At 45.5% G+C, this 9,348-nt stretch overlaps 1 long non-coding RNA gene across 1 annotated transcript; it reads right to left on the bottom strand.

The window, feature by feature from the left end:
- Positions 1-2,330: 2,330 nt before the first annotated feature.
- Positions 2,331-4,169, bottom strand: LOC135261437 (uncharacterized). Its single transcript, XR_010331934.1, has 2 exons — positions 3,699-4,169; positions 2,331-3,184 (listed from the first exon to the last, which is right to left on the bottom strand). It is a non-coding gene; the product is annotated as an uncharacterized LOC135261437 (long non-coding RNA).
- Positions 4,170-9,348: the final 5,179 nt, after the last annotated feature.

The following is a 9,348-nucleotide window of genomic DNA, read 5'->3' as shown; positions in this document are numbered from 1 at the left end:
TATGCACTCATACGCACACACACAGAAAACATGTGCACTGATACCTACAACCATGTATGCTAGTATTTTACACACACACTGATACACACAATCATGCACGTTAGTATTTTACACACACACACACACACACACATTGATATGAACAATCATGCACGCTAGTATTTTACACACACACACACATACACACAAGCATGCATGATAGTATTTTACACACACACACACACTGATGCGCACAAACATGCATGCTCATATTTTCACATATGCACACATTTTCTCTGCACTGAGCGCCTCCACTGACTGCTAGTATTTTAGTATTCTGCACATACAGTGCAGAGGAGAGCTAATAAACAGGACAAACAAGGGGACGGAAGGACACAAAAGAAAATAAAGTCGGGGAAAAAAGCAGAGACAAATTAAAGATTTTTTAATCCAGATTGCCTGGATCCAGAATAATACTCACAAATGTGTTTTGAGCTATACACTAGGTTTGATGTCTTATGAACACAAGAAAAAGGAGGTGTGGAAATATGGCATGAATGTAAACAGGCTCCAGCAAGACGACAGTGAAAGTGGCACAGAGTGGCACTCTGAGCACTGCAGTAACAGTGAGCGCAGCTGCAGCTCCTGGCCAGGAAGCAGATTGCGATCTCAGAGCCGGTCGGAGGTGAGGGCGCAGACGGGGCTCCGCGAGGGTCCGGGGGTCAGGGCTCTCTCCAGCAGGCACGCTGAGCATGTCCGAATGGCCCGCGCAATCTGTTCCGTCCTCTCCCCTGCCAACCTGCAGGGGGCGCTCACTAACTGCCTCCACCCAGCTGTACACTGTAAACCACTGGGCCCCTTCGAACTTTTATAGTAGGTGTGACTAACTGGCCTCCGGTAAATAATTAAAACATGAATATTTATTGCACAATGTCTCAAGTATCTCAGCATTACGGCAACTAATTTTCATTTAATTTCTGTCCTAATCACTTAGTGAACCCTGCCGATTCTGTACAGCATGTCATCAGCAATCAATGACAAACGTGGTGGTAGGTTATGGCTCCTGTCTGAACTCGTTTCCTGTGAGCGTTCCTGTGTGGATATGGAACGCACTCATGTGAACAGAGAGGATTTTCAATTGAAAAAAGACGACGTGGGCATGAAATGAATCAACGGAACTTCTGCGCAGACCCCAGGTCCTCTGAAGTCAGGATGTAGGGGCAGGTGATCCTGCCAAGAACAGCCTCGCTTTTCTAATTATCGCAGTGGTGTGGCTACATCCTGAGGTCTGTTCCTCGCTATCCCTTCGCAATCTCAATCTGTTACAAACTCATGCACAGTGCCGCAGACAGCACAGCACCAGGGTCTGCCACATCTGCTGATGGACTGAAGGACCAAAGGCATCCCCTGTGTTAGCATAGCCACCATTGCACAGCAGAGACAAAAACAGCCACTGAAGAGGATTTAAAAATCTAAACTATTTAGCACTTTGGCATTGCTTTACAGTGCTGCATCTGAAAGGATCTGTCTGGCCTCTCTCACGGTCTCGCCGTTACCCTCCTAGCTTGGCTCAGAAATGTGGAAGAGGGTGTTGGGGCTGAAGCATCCGGTGTGTGATAGGAGGTAGGGTGTCACTACGTGGCCAAACGCCAGAGTCCCTGATTCTGGGATCAGTGCACAGGGGCCTTGATAGCGGGGGAGATTTGGCAGAGTAATTAGCAGCTGGCAGACAGACAAACATTACCTCCAGGCTGATAGACATTGGGTCTCTGATTGGGCAGTTGTCAACGCCATAGAAACAAGACCGGCTGGTGGAGAGAGCGCACGCACCTGGGTTGCGTTAGCTAATCAGCCCAGATGCTTAAAGGTGTGCTGCACAGTTCGGGGTCAAGACTGGGAGTGCACACAGAGAGTGTGTTTCTTCATTTGAGTTTCGTTTAATTTCACTTCTGTTTCTTGTAACAAAGTAATCTGCCCCGGAAAAGTTGGAGGAGCTGGTCAGGTGGAAATCTGGCCAGCTACGAGCAGGGAATTGAAAAGTTGCATTACATTACATTACATTACATTCATTTGGCAGACGCTTTTATCCAAAGCGACGTACAAGAAGTGCATTTTCATGATCGTAGACAACTGCTGAACACGGGTTCAGTAAGGTACAATTACTTATTTTGTACAGCTATTTCATTACATTACATTACATTACATTATAGGCATTTAGCTGACGCTCTTATCCAGAGCGACTTACAACAGTGTAACCAAACTCAGGATCCACTTAAGTCCATTGAATAAAATGTAGATAAAAAGCCTTTACTATAGTAGCATACAGTAAGGAGACACAAGATAGTCTGAACCAAAAATTTTTTTTTTTTTTTTTTTTTTTTTTTTTAAATAGTTATGGGAGAGGGTTTAGGGAAGAGGAGAGAGGTATACAGAGAAGAGGTGCGTCTTGAGTTTCCGTTTGAAGGTGCTCAGACACTCTGCTGTTCTGACCTCCACTGGAAGATCGTTCCACCATCGTGGGGCCAGAACTGCAAAGAGTCGAGACCTTGTTGCTGCTCGTGTAGGGGGAGGAATCAGCCGCCCTGTAGTAGCCGATCGGAGCGATCTGGCCGGCTTGTAGGGTCTGATCATCTTCTGCAGATAACCAGGAGCTGACCCCTTGACTGCTTGGAAAGCAAGCACCAGTGTCTTAAACCGGATGCGAGCTTGCACTGGTAGCCAGTGGAGGGAGATGAGGAGGGAGTGACGTGGGAGTCACGAGGGAGGTTGTAAACCAGACGTGCTGCTGCATTCTGGATGAGCTGAAGGGGTCTGGTGGCTGATGCTGGGAGGCCAGCCAGGAGGGAGTTGCAGTAGTCCAGACGTGACAGTATCATGGCCTGGACCAGGAGCTGTGTGGAATAATTGGTGAGGAGTGGTCTTATTCTGCGGATATTGTACAGGATGAACCTGCACGACCGGGTGGTTGCCGCGATATTCTCAGAGAGTGCCAGCCTGTTGTCCAGCACAACTCCAAGATTTCGGGCACTCTGCGAAGGGTGTAGGGGAGTGACTCCTAAAGAAATGGGCAGATGAGAAGTGGGAGAGGTAAGAGAAGGAATATGGAGAAGTTCCGTTTTGCTTGTGTTGAGCATGAGCTGGTGTTTGGTCATCCAGCTCTGGATGTCACTCAGGCAGGCGGATATGCGATCGGAGACCTGAGTGTCTGTGGGAGAGAAAGAGTAGAAAAGTTGAATATCATCTGCATAGAGATGATATGACATGCCATGGGCGGCAATAACAGGGCCAAGGGACCTAGTATACAGAGAAAAGAGGAGGGGACCAAGGACAGAGCCCTGAGGGACCCCAGTTGTGAGGGGACGAGGAGCTGATACTGCACCGGCCCAGGCAACCTGGAAGGAGCGGCCGGTGAGATAGGACGCAATCCAGTTGAGGGCTGGTCCGCAAATTCCCAATTCTGTCAGGGAAGACAGAAGTGTAGGATGGTCAACGGTGTCGAAGGCAGCTGAGAGGTCAAGAAGAATTAGGACAGATGAACGGGATGCAGCGTGTGCTGCGTGGAGAGACTCAGTGACGGAGAGCAGGGCAGTCTCCGTCGAGTGACCGGGTCTGAAACCAGACTGCTGAGGGTCTTGGAGGTTATGTTTAGAAAGAAAAGAGGAAAGTTGGTTGGACGCAGCACGTTCGAGAGTTTTAGATAGGAATGGAAGAAGGGATACCGGTCTGTAGTTCTGGGTGAGGCAGGGGTCCAGTGTTGGTTTCTTCAGAATGGGGGTGATGTGGGCTCTTTTGAAAGATGACGGGAAGGTGCCAGAAGTCAGGGAGGAGTTAATCAGGTGGGCGATGAAGGGGATAATCTCTGGTGAGATCAGCTGGAGGAGGGTAGAGGGGAGGGGATCAAGGGCACAGGTGGTGGGACGGTGGGAGAGCAAGAGTTGGGAGACATCAGGGAGAGAGAGTGGGGAGAAGGTGGAGAATGTGGGGAGGGTCATAGAGGGGATGGGGGGAGGGAAGGGTGGGGAGTCGGGAGGGTCAAGGGAGCTGCGGATGAGTGTGACCTTTGCTTCGAAGAAGGCTGCGAAGTCTTCAGCAGTAAGGGAGGTCTGAGTTGGAGGTGAGGGTTTACTGAGGAGAGAGGAGAAAATTGAAAACAGTTGCCTGGGGTTAGCAATAGATTTGTGTATCTTAGAGTGGTATTTCTAGCCGAGAACAATGAACACTATCCTGGTCTAACATCTGCAAAGCCAAACTAGGCAGAAGATTAAGCTAGAGTATTAGGACAAATACAATTTACCAAGAAGTGCAGGGATGGGGCAACATGTAACAAGTGACAGGAAAAAAGGTTTTTTTTTTTTTTTTTAATATATATATATACAGCATGGTGGTGGTTATTCTAGGTATAGTCTGAAGAGATGAGTCTTCAGGCCACGGCGGAAGATGGATAGTGAGGGGGAGGTTCGGAGAGGGACGGGGAGTTCGTTCCACCACTGGGGAGCTAGGGTGGAGAAGCTCTGTGATCCCTTTGGGCGGGTGGGAGGGGTTACAAGACGCCCTGCTGCTGCAGAGCGGAGTGGTCGAGCAGGCACATAGAATTGAGTCATGTCCTGCAAGTAGATGGGGGCTGTCCTGTTGGCGGCAGTGTAGGCAAGGGTCAGGGCTTTGAATCGGATCCTGGCAGCGACCGGTAGCCAGTGAAGTGATCGCAGCAGAGGAGTGACGTGGGAGAATTTGGGGAGGTTGTAGATGAGCCGGGCAGCGGCATTCTGAATCATCTGTAGTGGCTGTATGGCACAAGCTGGCAGGTTTGCAAGGAGAGAGTTGCAGTAATCAAGGCGAGAGGTCACCGTAGCCTGGACGAGCAGCTGGGTGGAGTGCGTCGTCAGGTATGGTCGAATCCTCCTGATGTTGTATAGGAGGAATCTGCAGGACCTTGATGTTGCCTTGATGTGCTCCTTGAGGTCCAGTTGGTCATCCAGGACCACCCCCAAGCTCTTGGCAGAGTGAGAGGCAGTCACTGTGGTGCCATCAACTGTGATTGAGAGTTCACGAAGCAAGGAGGTCTTGTGCGGGAAGAAGAGCAGCTCAGTTTTGTTGAGGTTGAGCTTCAGATGGTGGCTGGCCATCCAGATGGAGATGTCAGCCAGGCAGGAAGAGATCTTATCATTGACCAGTGTGGCCGAGGGGGGGAAAGAAAAGAAGAGTTGTGTGTCATCTGCATAACAATGATAGGAAAAACCATGTGAATTAATGACTGAACCAAGAGATCTGGTGTATAAGGAGAACAGCAGAGGACCCAGTACAGATCCCTGCGGCACTCCCGTAACAAGTGGATGAGAAGCAGAGGCAGACCCCTTCCAGGTGACCTGGTAGGTCCTATCTGCAAGATAGGAAGCGAACCAAGACAGGGCAGTCCCGGCAATTCCCATCCCAGCCAAGGTGGAGAGGAGTATTTTATGGTTGACCGTGTCAAAAGCTGCAGACAGGTCAAGAAGGATCAGGACAGAGGAAAGGCGTGAGGCTCTTGCAGTGGCAAGTGCCTCCGTCACAGCTAGGAGTGCAGTCTCTGTTGAGTGCCCAGATCGGAAGCCAGACTGGTGAGGGTCTAGCAGGTTGTTCTGATGGAGAAAAGAGGTTAATTGTTTAAGAACTGCTCGTTCGAGGGTTTTGGACAGAAAGGGTAGAAGGGATACGGGTCGATAATTTGCTACATCGGAGGGGTCTAAGGTGGGTTTTTTGAGTAGTGGGGTAACACGAGCCGTCTTAAAAACAGAGGGAACATGACCAGAGGAGAGAGAGGAATTAACAATAGAAGACAGATAGGGAAGGAGCTCGCTGGAGATAGATTGGAGAACTTTAGATGGGATGGGGTCAAGTGGACAGGTGGTTGCGTGATGAGAGGTGATGAGTTGTAATACATCGGAGTCCTCCAGCATTTCAAAGGAGGTCAGTGTGGCTGTGGGGTTGTCCTGGGGGGTTGGGGGGCTCACTGGATGGGTGAAGGAGTTCCGGATTGTAGCCACCTTTCCTTCAAAGGCGGCCAGAAAGTCATCTGCGGAGAGGGAAGAGGGAGGTGGGGGTGGAGGAGGAATGAGGAGGGAAGAGAAGGTGGAGAGTTGCAGCTCTGTTTTGCTTTCTTTTGTCTTTGTTGTTTTAGTTTGTTGTTTTAGTTAATTGTTTTTGCCCGGAAACCATGAGGGGGAAGGGAGAAGATGTTTGTTTGTTTTGTTTTGTGTTTGTGTGGGTGCGCACGCTTTCTCTCTCTCAATGAGGCAGCCAGCGGTGTTTCCCGGAAATTCCCTTTCAGAGGAAGTTACCTCTCGGGGGTCTTAAACACTGAAAACAAAACTAAAACTCATACTAATAGGAGCTGCACGCATGCTTGTATATACATAAGGACAGGGTGAATAAAAAATATAAAACTGATCACACTCAAGATGATTCAGGACTCATTGTGAGTATTTATCTAGCCAAGTAACATAACGGTACTACACTACAAAATGAGTAAAATTCTTTTTTGTGTGTTCCTGTTGTGTTGTACTACAATGCAAGTAAAAATAAGTTCCATAAGGTTAATGGGATCAGAAATAGAAACTACTTATAAAGATGTGTGTAAACTGTGTATGCTTGTCTGCAAACAGTTATAACGCTGTTTTATAGCAAATTAGTGACAAAAAAAAACACTTTAAATGTTTTGTAATAAAGCATATTTGGCCACGTTCGTGAAACATGGGCAGCCGTAAACTGTGTTTAAGAATGTTTAGGAGGTGAATTCGGACCGGTGGATTGAGTATTGGGACACACCCTATCTGGGGCGTAATTTCCACTGGGGAATTTCCACTCTTTTCAAAAATTCCGTCTGTGTCCCCAAAACTATTGGACAAAACTATGTGATAGCGTATTCACATTTCTGACATCCCAGTGCTGTAACAAGAACAGAAACACTAAGCATTTTTCCTTTTAGGAGGAAATGGTCCCAAAAATCATAAGAGGCAGTCATGCATTCCCTAAATATTACGTCCCTGCCTTCCTGACTCGTGTCTGTTTACCTGTAGCTCACAGGTAGCACCAAGAATGTAAGGAGCAAAGAAAACAATAGCGCTTTCTTATTTTTAAAAGTAGCATGTTTTGTCCATATCTATATTTGTTTGAACAAAATGTGGAAGTACGTAGGCTTACACTTTATGTTGCACAAGTTTTTGAACAATGCACATAAAATCCTTTGTTAATACACTGCTCTGTGTTCCGATTCATTTCTGATGCATTAAGTCATTAATATGTTTCCATTTTACCTAAAATGATTTGTTAAACTTCCACAGAAGGACAATGTAAATAGAAACACAAGCAAGATAACAGAGTATTCTGAGATTACAATATATAGTTTATCTAATTAAATTGTGTTTATATGGGTTTTATTCAATATCTGAGTGAAAAGGCCCTGAGCTGGATTTTTGGGTTAAGTGAGCAGTATCATTCCGTCATGCATTAAGTTATACACAAAGCCCTGTTACTGAAATCATGGCCCTAAAACTGCTGGTTTCCCACCCTCTTTTTACCTGGGAGTCAGGTGAGAATACTGTCTGGCCAGTCAGTAGCACTAATTGTTCAGTTAATTACCTGGGGGTAAAGAAAAACAGGGATTTGGATTTGAGGTCCAGATTTGAGTATCCATGATCCAAAGGGATGAGCATGAGCTCCTGGATCCAGCCCTGATTACAGAAATGACACACCTGTTTTTCTGAGTGAAAGACCTATTTAACTGACATCCAGTATGCTTTCACATTAACACACACACGCACAAACAAATTTAAAACTGATTATTGTCAAGCTACCTCAGATGAGCTTTACAACATGATCAAGCGCAAAGCCAAGTGTGCGTACAAGAGGGATCCAATTGGCTCAATGGCTAAATTGCAATATATTGCTATATGTATATATATATATAGTAATAAATGTATAACTCATTTTCATATGAAACATTTATTTCATGTTAAGACTTCAAAGGAGTTGATGACATAAGCAGCTAAAATAGCACTGCCATGACATCATGCTGTTGATGTCAAGCTCACAGTTTGTAGCTTAACTGCATCTGACACAAAACTATGGAGAGTGGCATCAAGGTTCACATTCCATAAAAATATGCGCATTATACAGGGATCAACAGTGTTTGGTATCCACAACAGTGAAAAAGCCCAATTATACTAATGTTAAAATTTACACATCTTTTTAACAAACTTGTCTTATTGTCTATTGTTTTGTGGTGGCTGCTAGGTATTATGTCAAAACAATTATGTTCCCTTGTGATATAGATATTTTAAGACCTTTGTACATAGGAAAACATATAATAAATATAAAGTCAATAATTTTTTTACACAAGAAATGATGGTTTAACTAGTTAATCCAATCCCTTGTAATGTCTCCCCTGGGTCTGATTTTTTTTAAATAATTCCGCCAAAATTCCCAAATCTTGGTTAATTTCAGTGCGTGCAATGTGGCTTGTCCTAATACTGTATGACCATATAAGGATTTCCCCGTAAGCGCAGCCAGGCCATAGACCGTGTAAAAATAGGGCCAGGCAGTGTTTAAGCGGCAGGTGTGATGCTTTATGGTTTTATTCCGATTAGCTAGCTACATACGATCTCACCATTTAAAAGTTAAAGGTCCAAAAATGTTGTGTACTGCGTTCAACTGTATTAACCGCTATTCTAAGGATTCTTCTCTCCAGTTCTTTCGGTTAATACATTTTCAGATAAACAAGGTTCTATGTCAAAACGCGATTTCTGACCATTTCGGGGTTTCAATTGATTGATTCTCTGAAATCAGATTTGTAAGCAGTTCTGAAGCTTCTTTAAGAAGACAAGCTAGCGGGATTTCCTTAGCTAGGGGAAGCAAGCTTACTGTCTTGCTATCGATCTATCTGTTTATCTAGCTAACTTGTTAGTTAGTTATCTCGTGATATATCTGTCTAGCTATCTAGAGTTCTGTTATCTATCTGTCTATATAACTAGCTAGCTATTTAGCTAGTGATCTATTTTATCTAGTTTTCTATGTAAATATCTGAACACTAAACGTATCTTGCACAATTAAATTTGGGCTTCATGCGCCAGCAGATCAGTGGGTGACGTCCTGAAGCACTTCGTCCGTATTTTTATACGGTCTATGGTCCATACCAAGTACAGGTTCAGGAAGTGGCAAAAGTCACGCAGCAGGTGTGACTGCTCTGCATATCTGCCAAGTTCTGAGTGGATCTAGTAATTATTGTCAAACATTCCACAGGTGTCACTGTCAGGTGTTTTCAGCATTCTTGTCATTGTCAGTGCACGTTATAATGAAACAAAAAGAAAATCTGAACCTCATACTAAACAGAGAGTA

The sequence above is a fragment of the Anguilla rostrata genome, chromosome 8 (genome assembly GCF_018555375.3).
Source record: "Anguilla rostrata isolate EN2019 chromosome 8, ASM1855537v3, whole genome shotgun sequence".
Classification (NCBI taxonomy): domain Eukaryota; kingdom Metazoa; phylum Chordata; class Actinopteri; order Anguilliformes; family Anguillidae; genus Anguilla; species Anguilla rostrata.
The sequence above is the reverse complement of the archived record's forward strand: the minus strand, read 5'-3'. Positions and strand labels throughout refer to the sequence as shown.